General features: G+C 28.7%; 2 protein-coding genes across 3 annotated transcripts in view; both read left to right on the forward strand.

The window, feature by feature from the left end:
• The first annotated feature begins 152 nt into the window (after window positions 1-152).
• The window catches only part of Nca (neurocalcin homolog), a 154,007-nt gene continuing 135,681 nt past the window's right edge, over window positions 153-18,478 (forward strand). Inside the window, exon 1 of the mRNA XM_029302363.2 lies at window positions 153-265. The gene's annotated coding sequence lies outside the window, so the exon portion shown is untranslated. The remainder of the gene's footprint in view (window positions 266-18,478) is intronic.
• The window catches only part of LOC114930555 (neuronal calcium sensor 2), a 128,517-nt gene continuing 110,314 nt past the window's right edge, over window positions 276-18,478 (forward strand). The window contains exon 1 of one of the 2 annotated variants that reach the window (XM_029302356.2): window positions 276-1,115. The gene's annotated coding sequence lies outside the window, so the exon portion shown is untranslated. Of the gene's footprint in view, window positions 1,116-1,831; window positions 1,862-18,478 lie in introns of those variants that run through there. The other variant, XM_029302357.2, reaches the window with a different exon arrangement.

The following is an 18,478-nucleotide window of genomic DNA, read 5'->3' on the forward strand; positions in this document are numbered from 1 at the left end:
CCAAACATATATCAGAATCCATCGCATTCATCATGACCGGTCGCTCCACGCACGTTTAGTTCGCACGCGCGCCGCCAGATGGCGGCGCGATCGCGTCAGACTCCCGCGTGACGTCGCTCTCGTACGCGCCTGATTCGCGGGCGATCGTGAGAATGGGGAATCCAATATGGCAGCCGTCGTGATAGCCGCACAAGTCAGTGTCGCGGAAATGTTTTGAACTCGCCGAGCAAGCAGCCGCGACGATCGGTCGACGTGCGACGCATAGGTTGGTAGAACGAGGCGTGAACGGATCGGTCGCGTTTCGCGCTCGATTGATCGACTTGTGTCAGGAAAGCGCGACATCGCGAATCGTATTCGCTCGCGTATATTTTTCCCCCTCGCTATCTCGCGCGCGCGGTATCCGCGATACACGCTCCCCGCGAACGCGACACTCGGCGTACGCCGTACAAATTCGAGGCCGGTGCTCGCCGGTGTACAAACGTTCGGTGTTCGCGACCTGTAATCGCTTTCTACGTCGCGAATCCCGCCGAATGCTCCGTTCCTCGATTACGCGCGACGCCGTCATCGCGCCGCGTCCGCATTGTGTACATTTACGACGATGTGTGCGCCCACATATCTCCCTCTCTGTCAATCGTACCGATTGTACACGGTCGTCTGTCTCTCTCTCTCTCTCTCTTTACCTTTCCTCTCCTGTCTCACCCGCCGCGAGCGCATCGTCTTTGCGTCAGGTGTGCTGCTTGTATAATCCTTGCGTGAGTGCGTGCGTATTTATATATGCATATGTGTGTTGCGTGTATGTGTTTGTGCGTGGCTGTGTATGGGAATTTGTTTTGGGAATGCATCGCTTTGTACGCGTCTCCGTCCTCGCCTTCCTCGTTTCTTTTTTTCCCCCGTTTCTCCTGTCATCGTGTGTCGCGCGGTCATCTGTCCGCCGCGTGTGCGTGTACGTATGCGTGCGTGTTTGAGCATCAAGAGTCCTCGCCGATGATCGTCGCCCGGCATCGACCTACGTCAACGTGTGACAGCGGTGCGACGTCTTGGGACGCAAGACCACGTCGGGACACCACGTCGAAAATATCCGCGAGCATCGTGACACCTGGGCCTGGCGATGTTCGGTGAGTCTTATGATCCGTTTCCTTTTAACTTCTTTCTATTTTGACTCGAGTCCACCCCGTCGTAGCACGCAGGTGACAGAGCGAGACGTGTTGTTTGTTTGTGCTCCGAAATCGCAATTACAAAAGTTGAACGTTTCAAACGCTATTTGACATTTAAAAAGTTTAGATAAATTTTCAACATAACTTTGTAAGGAAAAATTGAGTCACACATGTTGTACGATATTATTTTCTAATAAATAATGATAATATTATGATGATATATTGATAGTATCATATATCATCTTGATTGTATATTTAAAAATGAATCTTATCACGTCAAGAGTTTCAAGGAATTATTTTCCTTATATTAAACATATTCTGCTTGAAATTACAATTTTCCTATAGTATTTATGCTAATTCTTTTTGAAAAGAATATCTTAAATTTGTTGTAGTAATTATTCTATAAAGAGTCAACAGAATTAATCGTATAAAATTAAATCAATCATGTAGATATTTTATGCAAATGATTAGATTGAATTTTAGTTATTTCAAGTTAGTTACATCATATATATACATATAAATATGCAAATAAATTAAAATTAAAAAAATGCACGTTAGAAAAATATTTAAATTAAGTACATTTAAATATTTAAATTAAATAAATTTATATCCGCATTCCATTACTAGAATGTGATTTTATTATTGACAATTGTATATAAAATTATCCACGAATCCAAAATTAATGCTGGATATCACTAAAAAAACAAGTAAGTACCTACATTTTTAATAGAATTGTATAATTATAAAAAATTATTAAAAAATTTTTGTTTTATATGCAATCAAACTGCTGAGAGAATATAAAAATAAAATTAAAATTATTAATAAAAATACTTAACGCGCAAATATACACATTTCTATTTATTTTTACGATATATTATATGTATACATACACTGAAAAAAAATTTGTTAACTTGACTAAACTTTTCAACTAAATTATTATTTTGTTAATTGAACATATATTAGTATTTGAATATACATTTTGTTAGATTTAATATGTTACATTTAATTTAAATATTTATATATGTTTAAGTAACAAAGGAATATTTAGTTGAAAGGTTTAATTAAATTAAGAAATATTTTATAATGTAAATGATATACATATTTAGAATATGAAATATTGATTATGATTATATAATCAATTCGCATTTTCTTATCGACATATAATTTTAAAAAATTTTAAGATTGTGTTATTTTTATATTTTATACATTTCGAAATCAATCAAACATGTTATCAAGAATACTTCACTGAAAAAAATTTGTTAATTTAACTAGATCTTTCAACTAAATTACTGTTTTGTTAATTGAACATATATTAGTATTTAAGTTAAATATATATCTTTTGTTAGATTTAATATGTTATATTTAATTTAAATATTTTTATATATTTAATTAACAAAATAATAGTTAGTTGAAAGGTTTAATCAAATTAACAAATCTTATTTTCAGTGTTGAAATTCCATTATAAATATATGTTTTTTAAATATCCTCATTTTTACTATATCCTCATGCTCTTTTAATATTAAGTATCGAATATATCTAGATATATTATATGTATACATACATTGAAAAAATTTGGGAACTTGACTAAATAATTTAATTAAATTACTGTTTAGTTAATTGAATTTATATTAGTATTTAAATCAAATATAGGTTTTGATAGATTTAATATTTTATACTTAATTTAAATATTTTTCTCTATGTTCAGTTAACAAAATAATATTTAGTTGAACAATTTAGTCAAGATAACAAATTTTTTTTCAGTGTACTCATTTTTTTTGTTATATTGCATTTAGTATTATCAAGAAATATCGTAGACACACAATTATTCTAAGTTTGCCATCGCAAAGAATAGGAGTAATGAATGACTTATTCCGAAGAGTTTTTGTCGTACTTTTATTCAGCATCGTATTGAATTCTGTTGAGTATTATCCCGAATTGTATTGCACCGGGTTTAATTCAGTTTCTCTATTCTTAAAGAGATTTTGTGTCCCATTCTATTAGCCCGCATTTTGCTTCTATTTCTTTCGCAATTCTTCTTGGCTAATCAAGTGTAACTTGCTGTTTCTAGAAGATGCTATTTTAGAAAATCTCTCATATACCATCATATATAATATGATAGTATGCGAGATAATAAAAATAAACAGTTAAGAACAAGTAAAATCCGCTCTTTATTGCATATGAAAATATAATCATAAAACTTGTTTTAAATATTACTTTGCATATTTTATGAAAATCTGATAATAATGCTATGTATGCATATAGCATGTTATATATCAATAATCAATCACTATTTTATTATCATAAAAACGTAAGCATATTTTGCAATATTGTTTTTTCTTTAAGTTTCCTAGTGGTAATTATTATCACGTGTTAACTGCACTCTTGTAAAAATCTCTCAACTCTTTTGTAATAAATTTTTGTTTAATAGATTGAAGAGAGACAGAAATATTTTATAATGCATTACTAATAATTATGCAAACTATATATATATGTTTTGTATAGGAGGAGGAAAGTGGAGATATTTTTTATTTTAATGATGGTTATAATTGCTTCCGGTTAGGTTCTTGATACGTATTTACATAGAAACGGATATGATTTCGCGATATGCGCTTGATTTCGCTTATTTTATTGCACCAGTCATTTTATCGCAATCCTTGAATATGATATCTAGAATTTTTATTTCAAATATGTGTTAGTATGTAGCTCTAAAGTTACAACTACGCGATATGTTTATTCAAAGCTCGCGTGTATCGATTTGAAAGGATTATGACAAATGTGTGGCTTTGTGAACTTAGCACCCGACTTGCAGCAATATCTTCCTTCTTTCTTTTTTTCGAAAGATTATCGTATATAGTTGAATGTAGTAACATTGATTTTGTTTGTAGTAACGCAGAAAAAAATATGGCGATTTAAAAAATGTCATCCCCCGACTTTTAAAATCAATCAATTTTAACGATTGTCTCTTAAAGAAAATTGTTTGTAGTGGATTGTAGTAAAATTATTTCCGTTTGTAGTTGAACCGTTCGCGAGAAATAATTATTAAAAAAAAAATTTTTTTTTAATTTTAAAGATAGGTATCCGAAATCTGCTTGCGGGAATCGATTCAGAATCGTTTGTAGTTGTTTGTAGTGCTTTTGCTTTCGTTTGTAGTTGAATCGTTCGCGAGAAATAATTGTTTAAACAATTTGTTAAAAATGAATTTGTTTCATTTTGAAGATACCTAAAATTTGCTTGCGGGAGTTGATTCAGAATCGTTTGTAGTTGATTGTATCGTACGATAATCTTTCGAAAAAAAAGTAAGAAGAAAGATATTGCTGCAAGTCGGGTGCCAAGTTCACAAAGCCCAAATGCGTATTGTAAGAAATTTTTTGTCACTTTTTTTTTACTTTTACAAGAGTATAAATATATAATTCATATTTAAATCATGAATTTATTACCGTTATTTATGCGTATACAACAGAGATTTATTCAAATAATTTAATGATATGTAAGCAACACCAGGTGTTATTTTTCAAAAGTTTTTTTTCCTTGTAACAGGATATATCAGAAATCACATACAACAATATATTTTTCTTACTTAATATAAATTACTTATTTGATGAACTTAGAATCAGTTCCTGAATGAAAAGTAAAGATAGTATTCATTAATGTTTTAACAGTTCATAATAATAATTAATATTTTAATTATTTTTTGTTATAATAAAATGAAAAAATTCTTCCATAGATAAATATTCTTAAAATTGTAGGTAATTAATATTTTTGTTTTGAATGGAAAGGAACGCCTAATTTATCAATATGTTTAAATGAAAATATATAATCTAAACTTTAATAAACATAATTTTCACTCTTTTACATTACACAAATTTGATTAAATATTGTAACGAGGATTATTCACGAGGTAAGAATGGGTTGCGAGTATAAATCTGCCGCGTTATTTTCTCGCGTGTTGTATTTACATGAAAACTGCATGTAGAGAATCTCTTACTATAGATATCCGATTTAATAATAAATCTTGTCAGCTGTAAACAAATAGCAAAGTAATAAACAGCGACTTTAATCAAGACTTTGTACATTTAAATATACAATCTTTTTATAGATACATTATGTTTCTTTTTACATGGAAAAATTTTGTAAAACGATATTATAAACAAATAATTTTTTACTCATGATTATGCAATAACCAGTATATCGAGTGAACGAACTTTCTTTTAGTTAATCCAACAATATAAAACTACGCAACAGTAAGCTTATATGCATATAATTTTTTCCTCTTTATCTTCACTGTTTGCTTGCTGTCAAGATGCTGTATAATTAGTTACACATTGCACAAAGATGTTAAATTAGAACCGTATAAGTTTAGTTTAACAAGCTATTACTTAATTATAAAGCTAAAAGTCTTTTTAAAAAATACATTATTTTATAAAATTAAAAAAGTAATTTTAATTTTTTATTTTGCAATATTATTTTTATGCGACTGATTTTATGTATGGCTCATATTTTTCTGACGGATTTTTTTCTTATTAAAATAAGGTAAATTTTCCTCGTAAAAAATATTGATGCAATTTAAAATAATTAACGATTGCAGATATTAATGAATTTCTTACAAATTAAATTTTTAGAAATTAAATAAATAACCCATATTTTTTCACTCTCTCTCTCACTCTCCAAATAATTATATCTTTTAATTGATTTAATTATATCTTTAATTTTATTTGAACTTTATTAAAAAATAAAATTTTAATTTTTGATTTTTGTTGAGTACTAAGGTTCGAAAATTATAACAAATTTTGAACTATTTATATTTTGTATTTACAAGAAAATTACTCGAAATTTATCCAAGTATATATTAGTGAAACTAAATTTAGTAGTGAGATATTCTGTATATGCTATTTTTGAACTCATCTCTAAATAAATAAATGTAATCAATATCTATGTAAATTGCAACAGTCTAAAACATTTTGCACGTACTCGAATAAATGTTTTCTAATTAGACTTGACTCATATACACACATTATTTAAATATACTTTATGCCGTCTATAAAAAGAAAGTTCTATATCGTGCAAGTTTAAAGATTTCAGAAAAGATATATGAATGACTCGAGATTATTTTTGTAGAAAATTGTTAAAAAATTGAAAGAGAAAGTGCAAGCGCGAAAGCTAATTATAACAGAAGCGACAAAAAGAGAATGTAATTGAATTCGATATATTTAATCTTTGAGGTCGCGAATCACGAGTAAACATGAAGATCACGGACTTTGATATGAATATTAAAGAAACGATCAAATTTCCAACAATTTACTGCAATAATTATATTTTTTCTTTACTCTGTATTTTTCGTTTGCCTTTAATCAGATAAAAACGAGTTATATTTGACATAAGAGAATTATTTTTTGTTCAACATTCCATGCGTACATATCTCGACGTCTTTTAAAGTTGAATAATTATTAAAGAGTACACGATGTTGACGAAATTTCATTTTTGATTCATTTACATTTATATTACTTTGACGTTGTAGTAGAGAAAAACTGTGGGAAACTAGTCTTTATTTTATTTTTGCTATTTATTTCACTATTTTGTGTATGTATATGTATATTAAATATAACAATTATATTGTTACTTAAATTAATCGAATACAAAATTATAATAGACTAAAAAAAATTTTAGAGGAAAGATAAATTTGATAATATAGAAGTAAGAAAGATAAATAATTATAATATCAAATATCTATTTGAAGTGTCTTCCGGCTTCCGAAATAAAACATTAATAGCTTATGTATTTAAGCACGCGATGAAATTATGTGAGAGTTCACTGACTGTGTTCTAAAGACGATTTTATTACATAAATTTGCTAGAAACATGCGAATTCAATGTGTCTTAATTCATGAAACAAAGATTCTTTTTCTTAATATTGATACATTTCGTGATTAAATCTATACGTACATATTTCGATTTCCACGATTCATTTATCGATTTGGTTTCTTTGAAATTAATAATTTATCGATATGATAATATAACTTGTTCTAATAATCAGTATATATTCGATTAGATTTGTTATAATATTTGTCATGATGCTTTGCCTTCCCTTAAAGTATTTTTATTGTCGCTATATTATTTTGTAAATGATTGTGTGACAAAAATAATTTTTAATTAGATTCGGACACGAAATTTCCATTATAATGGCTCTTTGCATTTAATCTCGAGCAAACAATTCTCCCGTTTTCCTTTTGCACTTTCATTGTTGTTGCAGTATTATCGTGTTAAATATGTTATAGCGCATGGTGCACTCGGAGGATGTAAATGGAGAATAGCGGGAATGTTGCTCATACTTCTTAAGGCGCAATTTATTAAGATATACCGCATTTCTCCCTCAAAATATCTTCCAGTGTATCTGACTATAATTCTCCATTTCTCCATAACCGTGTTTCACATATATGTATACTACGTTCGTTCTGTGCACGAGAACGCTATATGCCACAATAGATTACGCTTGTCCTTTTCGTATCTTCAACTTTATATATACTATGCGATATTTATCCTGAAATACGAATGTTTCATTTTTGCACGTTCTGGAACGAATGATATTATGCTAAACCACATTTATTGGAAATATTTATTAGAAGTAATTTAAGCTTTTTTACTGATAATTTATCTATTGAGAAATAAATTTAAATTAAATTTTATTGACATAGAAGGGTCAATATATTTTTTTATGAGTCCTCATATATTCTGCTAGTATGATATATTTATTTTTGAGAACTTATTTTTATTATGATATTGAATTAATAATATCTATACATAGATGCACAGAGAGAATTTTCTCTTAGAATTTACACACACATCTACTCTGTAGCATATTAAAGTCCGTTTCTTGTGATGTATCTTGACGTGTTTTGATAGATTCTAGGTTACTCTAGTATTCGTTGATAAATTATTGCAGTATTATATCATCCTTTGACGTAGATTCTATTGTATTCTGCATACACATTCTAGCACAGTTTAACGAAGTTTCAGTAATCTAATACGTCGTGGCTAATGAAATTTTCGTCTAATTAAAACTTTTATTTACGAACATATATTCTGTTTGGCGAACAATAATTTTTCTTTCTGGCGTGTTTATTCGCGTGACCTTTATAGCCAAAGAATTGCCAAAAAAGAGGAGTTTATTGGCGTGTTTTGCTGCCAAATGCACAATGAAATATGATTCGTCGAACAGCTTACGTTGTTCGATGCAATCGTACACCGGTTTTGGCACGGAAAAATCTACCGTCGTGATCAGAATTTGAGACCTTTACAATATAAATCTTCATGCAACTTGCGAATTATTCTCGGTTCATGCGTTTTTATGTGTTTTCATATCATGTGTCTTGATATTTTCGCCACATTTATTTTTATCGTTCGTAACTATGCTTATTAGGAAATTTTTTATCACTAATAATTTTTAAAAACTTACACAAATTTATATAAACGATTCTTCATACACAGCTATTTATAGATATTATCTATTTTATATCAAAAATTGAAGCCACTACAATCTAAAACAATTTCGTTGCATTTAATTTTCGATATCGTTATGAGAATATTGAAAGAATCCTAATGGTTGTAACTTTGTTATTACGAATAAATATAGAGATTATTTTTTATGTTTACATTAGCAAAGTTTTTATTTATAAAAATTGTATTAGATTTTTTAATCCGAGAAAGTTATTATGTATAAAAATAAATTAAACCTGATTATTATTCGAAAATAGTTTCTGAAATCGACTATTTTTTTTAGTTAGTTACAAATAAATTGCAAAATTAAAAATTAATTTTTTGTAATATTCGAAATTTTAAAATAAATTTAAACTAGAAATTTTGAAATTATTAGAAAATCGATTCTTTCAAAATCAATTTTTTATTAATTATATGTCATTACACAAAACGCAATTAATATGTTCAATTAATATAGTCTGGTTGTAATATAATTGCACGCGCGTGAAAATGACTAAGTAATCAAACTTGATTTACTTGGATAATATTCCGATATTTTAATAAAACTGTTTTGGATATTATTAATTAAACTGAGAGAGTAAATAAGAGAAAAATAATCTGCATGTATAATTCCAGAGAAGAGAAAGATGATTTTTATAACAAAATTAAAATTTTGTAATAATTGCGAGAAGCATCTTTTTTCCACTTAAAAATGGCCTATTTTTTCATCAAATCTGAACGTTCGAACAGCTAAAAATCTGTTAATAAAAAGTCTTTTTTTACTCTTACTTTCTATATACACTCTTAAAAATATATGGATTTCTTGTATTACATAATGACTCGAAACAAAATATGAAAAAGATGATATTTATAAAACTTTTTGTATCAATATAGGTTTGTAGTAACTGTAAATTTATTTATTATAAAATAGTGATGAGATACGAAAAGAATAAATAATTATTTATTTGATTTGGTAATTTGGATCTATTGCACTCGTGTACAGAAAATTTTTAGTTATTTTTACGAAAGTAGTCGACAACTTTTAAAGGTATTTAAAATTTGTACCTTTTATATGACCGCGTGCCCGAGTCGCGTTCCAGGAATACCTTTGATGCTTTCACGTATCCGGTGCAGGGTTGTATAGATGCGATGGTAATATGCAAAGATGGTAACGATCCGAAGCGGTGAATATATTGTCGGTTACACAATCCTGCGCGTAAAATCAGTGGATCAAACAATCTTGGCATCGTTCCACGTTGCGCTTCAGTTTCTTGCTCCAACTATACTCACTAGAATTGTGTCGTGGATTAACACGTTAGTTGTGCAACAATGCTATCCCGGATACAAAAGCAAATTTGCATGCGAGGATAATAATGTCATCTTGCTTAATGCATAATGCATCATATCCAATATTTTAACAAAAATAAATATTTTTATGTGATTTTTAACTATTCAAAAATTGACACGAAAAATGTGTACATATTTTTTGTTAATTTACATAAGTTATATACATAAGTGGGGGAATCATCGATGAAAATTAAAGAGAAAATCTATTTTATATTATCTAATTCTTACTATTATACAGAATATTCTGTAACTGTCCCGTACAATTGAGAAAATGAGTCTACAAATTTTGGAAATAGAACAAGTTTTTTTTTATATACAATATATGTTGTATATACATATAATGTTCTATTTTTGAAAAAATTTGGCTTCTTGTATCTTTTCATAAAATCGCAACTTTTTGATTATATTAACAATTACGAACAACTCTGTTCGTAACTTATTTATTCGCAATCTATAAATTGAAAAAATGCATTTTAAATTAGTATTTGATCGTAAATAAAAAAGCAGAAATGATTATCATTGACTTTAATTTACCTTTTTTATAAGACATTTTTTAATAATATAAACTGAAATATAAATAGTTTATATATATTAAATTTGACATGTCTAAGAGTTTTTCAGCTAAAGAATTCATATTGAAAAAGATAAAAAAATGTCATTATAAGCATTGCTTATATCATGTTATATGACTCGTGTAGTATTTTCGTATTATTTTCATATATTATATAGAAAATGCTGACAGCGTTTACATAGATTATATAGAAAGATAAATTACACAATGTATACGCAACTGTCAACGGTTATTGTGTGTTCACACATCTAATATTGATCTGCTCGAGTAATATTTAATCCAACTTTCCTTCAAATTTTCTTATGTTAGAGCAGAATGCAGTGACAATATTAGCTGTAGTTGCGTTGACAATCGATCTTCTTGAAGATTATGCTGCAGTGTTTCATGCAAATTGATCAAACAGAAAACTTATTGATCGGTTTTCTTTAGAAAAACACATTAATTTTGATAGAGAAATTTCAAATTCTCCCGCGAGTTTTGTTTGATGGAAGAAAGATAATGAATCTTAAGAAGCCTTATTTTTTTCGCATTTATTATGCGCATTTTTCAGTATGGTTAATTGTCATATTAATTTTTTTGTTAATATCACACACATACACACACACACATATTAGTGATTGTTCTTTTATTTGATACGGTTATGATATGAAAGCCAGTATTTAATTTATTTAAAATACGTATAAAAAATATTTTAAAATTAATTTTATTTAATCATATGATAAAAATGGAATAAAATTTATAAAAAAAGTTAAGCATTAAGCATGTAGCAAAAAGCATTAAGTATGCGAAAGAAGGAAACGGAAAAGGAAACAATAAACATAAAAAGTCAAGGCTGTTCGCGTCACGCACAAAAAATTGTGCGAAAAAACCTTAGGACTCCCACGCCTTATTGTTGGAAGATAAGAACCTATTCTCTCTTTCTCATTAACTCGAAAATTGCGACTCGAATAGACGGAACTAACTCTCTAATTAAGTCTGCGGTTTTGGACACAATCTGTTTCCAGCGTATTAAAGCTGAGAGCTGACTTTAATAGGCAGAGTAATAATTTATGCACTAATCATTTCTTAACGTTTATTCGAAACAGTTTAGAATTATTACACAATATATAATTGTAATATTAATAATATTACATAATATATAATTGAAAATTATTTAATTTGCTTCTTTAATTCCAGAGAAATAAAAAATAGTAGTTAAATTGTTAAAAAGTACATTAATAAAATAACATTAAATATTTCTTTACACACACGCATACGCACTATCATTATACATCACTATATGCAATATTAATATCTTGACTTTGTATTTCAATATTCACAAACATTCGCGGTTTATTTCTAGTTTTATTTCCTAAATATATTTTTAAATAATATTTTAGACGTTTATATGCTATAAAAAAATAATATGAATATAATATGAGTAACTATAAATTACTAGAGTCATGAAATACTAACTAAATTGTAATGATAATGACATTGCTTATGATATAGTATGTTAACATACTTCTGGAAGCTTTAGATACTTATTTACATGTCACTATTTAATGTTAAAGAATGGAAATATCTATTTTATTTATTAAGTTAATCAATAAATTAGTCATCGATTATTTATCAATGTGCACTAATTAATACTCACATATATTAAATAAGAGCCAAATAATGTTTTTATTGAAAAAGATGGATTAAAGTTTAAAGATCATTGGAAAGATGTGCAGCATTTAAAATAATGAACGGAATTTCATCTTAAATTTTTTAAATTCTGTCGCGAACTCTAGAAGCTTTTAAATTATATTTTTCAAGAGATGTGTCATTTTTATTCGATCATAGGCATTAAAAGCATTCGATATCTTATCGAAGAACAGAGTGTAAGAGATATTTTTACGATTATTTGTATCCTACACCTTGACCTTTTTCTTCAATGGAAAAGCGATTACGACGCGGGAAGACAAAGCTTATCCCACCTTTCATGCAGATAATATAGGTCCTTAAATCGTTTCAATTTCCGCTATTACGAGCTATAGATTCCAGAATGCCGCACACTCCTATAAATCTCTTCCGCGCATTGTTCTCTTTCTCCTAGTTTAATTTATTGTTAGATACGAGATAGGTATAATTCGTGCATTACATATTGGATACATATATATGTATCTAATAATGTACACATGTACATGTACCTATATATGCATATGTATATAAGTCGAATATTTATATAATATATCAAAATTAATTGAAATTTTGTTTGTGACATGTGTAATTATCGTTTTCATTATTTTATACTCGCATTTTATTATCTCCTGATTTACATATTTATAACATAATCAGTTAAAAAGACGAAATTATTAGTTCAAGTTATATCTATACATAAAACGACAATAGATATTAATTTGGGAAATTTAATCGTTTAATGTTATCTAAAATAAATAATGAATATAGTCGAAAAATTTTTTATTAAAGAAAAGACAATGTTATGTATTTGTAGAATTCAATCATAATGAAATTTTCAGACGGTTTAGTCTTAAATTTCGCAATGAGAAAGTCTTAAATAGACGATTACAGACAAGTTTTTTTAAATAAAAACATCTCTTTTGCTCTTAATTCTTTTTGGTTATTTTTATATGATGTAGATGATAAAGATTTCTTCAACATTAATCGATTTTTTATCCCTTGATGTACACATATGCTAAGTTTATCTTCTCTGCAGCCTTTAATCCTTGTAGCACTAGAAAAAGCTCTAGAATTCTTTTTTACATATTGTTTTATATATAGTAGTTAAAAAGAATAGAAATTTAAAAAAATGTAAAATATATGCAATAAATTATCATTACGTTTTTTTATAAAATATAAATATATACATATATTTTTATTAAAAAAATGTTAATGAAAATGACATTTTACGCATCTCTTTTTACATCGTTTCTTCAAGAAAGTTTTATCTTTTTAGCTTTATTTAATTCATTTAATTTTCACAGAAAGAATTTTTTGTTACTTTCTTAATATATTATATTTTCTGAAGAAACTTATATTCTTGAAAATATACGTATAATAATTTCTATTCTGAGAGCCAAGCTTACATTATTTCATTTTACAATGTTCTGTAGTCGCAGTTCACTAATTAGACAAGTGTATGACGTATCCACAATTTCACTTCCTCGCAAAACGTGAACGCGTATTTAATGCTCGAAATTCCGATAAAACCGCGAAATGGAAAGAGGAGACTCGTGTATCTGTGTGGATATAGCTTCGTGAAAAGTCGACCTTTTCGCTGTGACTATTTCGAAGATATATGATCCCCATGAATATCACTTTCCGTAATAAATTAATATCGATATTCCCCTTTTTAGGTTCAATTTTGCAAGTACTTTAAATATGAAATTTAATATCACGTTAAATCTATTTATTCGCGATTTTGAATATTAACAATGTACTTTTGTAACATAAATTTAGGAAAGAATATAAAAAAAAGAAAATTCAATTTTGTAATAGTGTAAGAAACAAATATTAATCTTGCTTTATCTCTTATTACATCTTAAAAATATTCTTATATTTGTTTTTATTTCTTATTTATAAAAAATTATATATATTAATATTTTGATGAAAGTTAATTTAAAATTTTATTATTTTATATGATATCTAAAAAATATCGGATAATTTATTTAATATAAATACGGCAAATGAATACAAACAGATTTTATTTAGAAAAACTTTAATACAAATTAATAAAAACTGTTTATTAATAAGAACTATTTTAGTTAGGGCATCACAGTGTAATTTTTTTAAGAGAGCTTATTAGAGCTTATTAAAATGCAACATGCACATGTCTATTTTTATCTGATTATTTAATTTCTGTGTTGACGTGTACACGCACACAGTGTAGCTTTTTAATTGCGAAATATGTATGTAATAACGTAAAGTAAATGAAATGGAAAATAGTCCACGCTTTTCTATGGATTTTTTCGCCAATTCAAATGCTAGCCGGAACAAAATAGTAAAGTTATTTTTTTTTTCGAAATCGCGCGAGATTGCTCTATATTAAACGAAAACAAGTTTATGCTGCAATATAGATTTTATATTAATTTTTCTATAAGCCGCACGCAAATTTTTCAATAATAAAAGCACAGTTAAAAATGATGATATATACATTTGTATAAAAAAAGCTATATCTGTTCGGTTGTCAAATGAACACAACGAGTGCGATAATTAGCAAAAGATAGGCGTCTTATCTAATCTTTGTTATGACACGAGTCTTTAACAGATTGCAAAGAACGTGACGTGTTATTTAAAACTCCTTATTAATCTGCGAGAGGGCTCGGCAAGAGCTTCGCGAACGTATCCACTATATATGGTAGCGATAAGTATTCCCCGGCGACATTATTCTAAAGATATAAATTACGAGCGCGTTAGTGCGGCACACGGTCATAGATAGAAGGAAGGTATAGGGACGACAAATGATAATACTTCACCTTGTACTTCTTCCGTGTATCTATATTCAGCCGCTATCCGGCCGCTGTGTTCATCGCTATTGATCCATTATGGAACGCTCACTGAAAACCTTTACGTGTTAGCTAAGGCTAATGGTGAGCAAAAAAAAGAGAGAGGGTTCTCCTCATTTATACGTTTTATCGTGTGCACGAAGAGCGAAGGGCGCGGTCGCATTTCGTATCGTGCTATCGAAAAAGTTGGATCTTGCTGTGCAAAAGTCTCGCAGAGTTGCACATACATATATATATATAGGCACCTGATACTTTACATAGATCAAGTTTGCGCGCGGGAAAACTTTTCTTTTTTTCCTCTTTCCGTCTCTCTCTCTCTCTCTCTCGTACCGTGTCGCCATTGATTAAACGTCAGTTGTCCGAGGGACACCCGACATAAATATCGAGATATCTCGAAATGTATCTGCGCGGCGAAATATCCGGGATGTCTGACTGATAAACGACGAATAATGTTACATGGAAATGAAGCAGGGCTTACTACTATATATTCGTGATTATTTAGACTTTTTTCTTGTCTTTCGCGCCTTTTCTTCATCTGTATTTCGGTGACATTTTTTTCGGGAACACAGTTCCGTGGATTCCAAAATCATGAAAGTATAATGCGAGGGGATTCTCTGCTAAGTGACGAATTGCAAGAGTTTTATTATATATATATTTTAATATATCTGTATTTTAAGCAAAAATCGAGCTTATTTAACAAACCATCAATTTTCGAAGTCAAGTGACGAATTGCAAGAGTTTTCTTAATGTACGACGTGTGTATTTATTAAAAAGTTATATATATATATATATATATATAAAATTAATATACAAGATACCTGCTATTAATATATATATAACTTCTTAATAAGTATACACGTCGTACATTAAGAAAACTCTTGCAATTCGTCACTTGACTTCGAAAATTGATGGTTTGTTAAATAAGCTCGATTTTTGCTCAAAATACAGATATAATAAAAAATATATATATATATATTTTGAGCAAAAATCGAGCTTATTTAACAAACCATCAATTTCTGTTGATTACGTGAAGATTAATGCTACACTATAAGAAAAGTCGTATACGAGAATAAATATTTGCATGAGATGTTAGTAATCGCACTAGTAGTCTTAATGGAACGCTGTAAAATAATGCCCGGATTAACTGCCGACGTGTTCTGACTTGGCAAATATCAAAGTTTTATTCAGATTAATTCGGCCGTAAATCTCACGAACACAACGTTCCGCTCCATTCGGAATCGTTGGCGGAGATCGTTCCAATTTGGAATGGCCTTAATTTTCCATGCAGTAGTTATGTGTAGAAATGACGGGGCTCGCGTCATCTGTCAGGCATGATTACCGTCGAAACCCGGTGTTAATCCGCGTTTTCACATATGCATGCTTAGTTGATAATAAGCCACGTAAAAGAAATTTGCGATTCGATTTAAAAAGGTCAACCGCGCGCGCCTTTCGTTCAATTTCTACGTTTCTTTTTAATTCCTCTTTTAACAGCGCAATCTCACGTGACTTGGCATTTTCATTATCAAACTGTAATAACTGCTAGGTAAGCTTAAAAAAATATTTAAAAAATAATTGAGTACACGGATTTTTTAGAGGCCACAAGGGAGATCTGATATAATTTCATACAGAAACTGAATGCTACAAAATCTGGAGATTTGTTAATTTCAATCTTTAGAATAATGTCAAATCATATATATAAAAAAATCATTTTTTATTTTATAATCTTTATAATTTGTATTTGGATTAATATTGAAAGCTGACGAAAGTTATGAGAAGATCCATTTAAATTTCTAAAAAAAAAAAATAGTATAAAAAATTGATTTAAGAATGCATGTAAAGATTAACGATAACTCATACACTCTAGTACGTTTTATATCGAGGTGACGTGTCAACCTAATTACATAGAGTACACTATACTTAAACCGCTGACCTGGAACTTTGTTGGTTGTTAATCGCATACAAAGTGCGTCGTGTTTTTATATTAAAGCTTATTTCTAATCGCATAAGCCATAATAATGATTACGTACCTCCGATTTGTTTGGATTCTAGATTATGTGGTAAATGAGAGAGAATACGATGGCAGTTTGTGCTTTCAGATTATATTGATCGAAGCCGTTTAACGGACGGGAGTAATTTCTCATCAACACGTTAACTGTTAATTAAGGGTCGCGGTTTAATAGTTGACTCAACCTGCGCCGTTGTAATTTTCCTTTTTTTTTCTTGCGCTGATCCGATAAAAATTCTTTCTTGATGAATATTTCTAAATTTTTTACCGATACGAATATAAAAGAAAAATGTAATAATGATATTATAATGCGATCTTTTTTTTTTTTAATGATTTCTTTCTGTCATAATATTCGATATTATTGTAGTATCTAAGTTCTAAATTAAAATTGTAAAGAATAAGTAAAATTCTCATTTAATTAAACAGAGAAAAATATTCGCTTTCACGTCTCTGAATTTGCAATGAATTTTTATCAAAATTTTTTATAATTAAAATATTAGCTATTTTTAATATTTTGGATAAAAAAATTTATTGAATTTTTATACTATAATATTGTGCGTTTAGCTTTTTGAGACAACGTTATACATACCTGTATGTATTTCTGCTAATATGAAAATATTTAGTATAACAATAATATTATACTAAAATATTTTTAACAAATTTTTCGAACTTATGTTTATAAATATTTTATTAAACAATTTGCCTGTTTACCTTTTTGCGAAACTCATAAAGAACATTATAAATCGAGGTACTTCCAATTTTTGACTTTTTGCGATTACACAGGTTTTATTCACTGTTCGCAGACTTTGTTGACAACTCTACAATGTCGATTCTGTTACACATGCCGTAAATAGGTGCCACGTGTTATAATTACGCACGCGGGAAATGTCAATTTATTTTAGAAATTTTACGCAGCAAATTTCGATCAGTGCATACTTGAAAACAATTTTGTTTTTTTAATTAAAATTACATGAAATATTTTTATTAATAAATATATTTAATTTTCAAGATATTTTTATAAGATGTTTGCTATCTGCGACTTGTTACGCATTAATCATTATAATGACATTATATATGATTGATGATCGTAAAAATTATCGCAATTTTACAATGACATAAGTAATTAAAAAAGTAAAATTAATAATAAGAACTATTATTAAAAATATTCATATTGAACAATAATAATAGCTCTTACTATTAATTTTTTTTTTTTTTCAATTACTTGTGCCATTGTGAACTTGTGTGTGTTTAAACCTTTATATGCACTTGATGCGCACTAGTGCATCCAATCGAATTCGCTATTAGATTTAATATATATATTTTTTTATATAGTTTACACCAGATATGCCATTTTTTGCAATTTTTGGGCTTAAAAATAGTTTATCCGTTTGATTCTCAAACAATGTGCGCATGTACATATGCGTGTATATGTGTGTGTTTGG

Source organism: Nylanderia fulva, unplaced genomic scaffold (genome assembly GCF_048542155.1).
Source record: "Nylanderia fulva isolate GAGA-0341 unplaced genomic scaffold, ASM4854215v1 Scaffold30, whole genome shotgun sequence".
Lineage (NCBI taxonomy): Eukaryota > Metazoa > Arthropoda > Insecta > Hymenoptera > Formicidae > Nylanderia > Nylanderia fulva.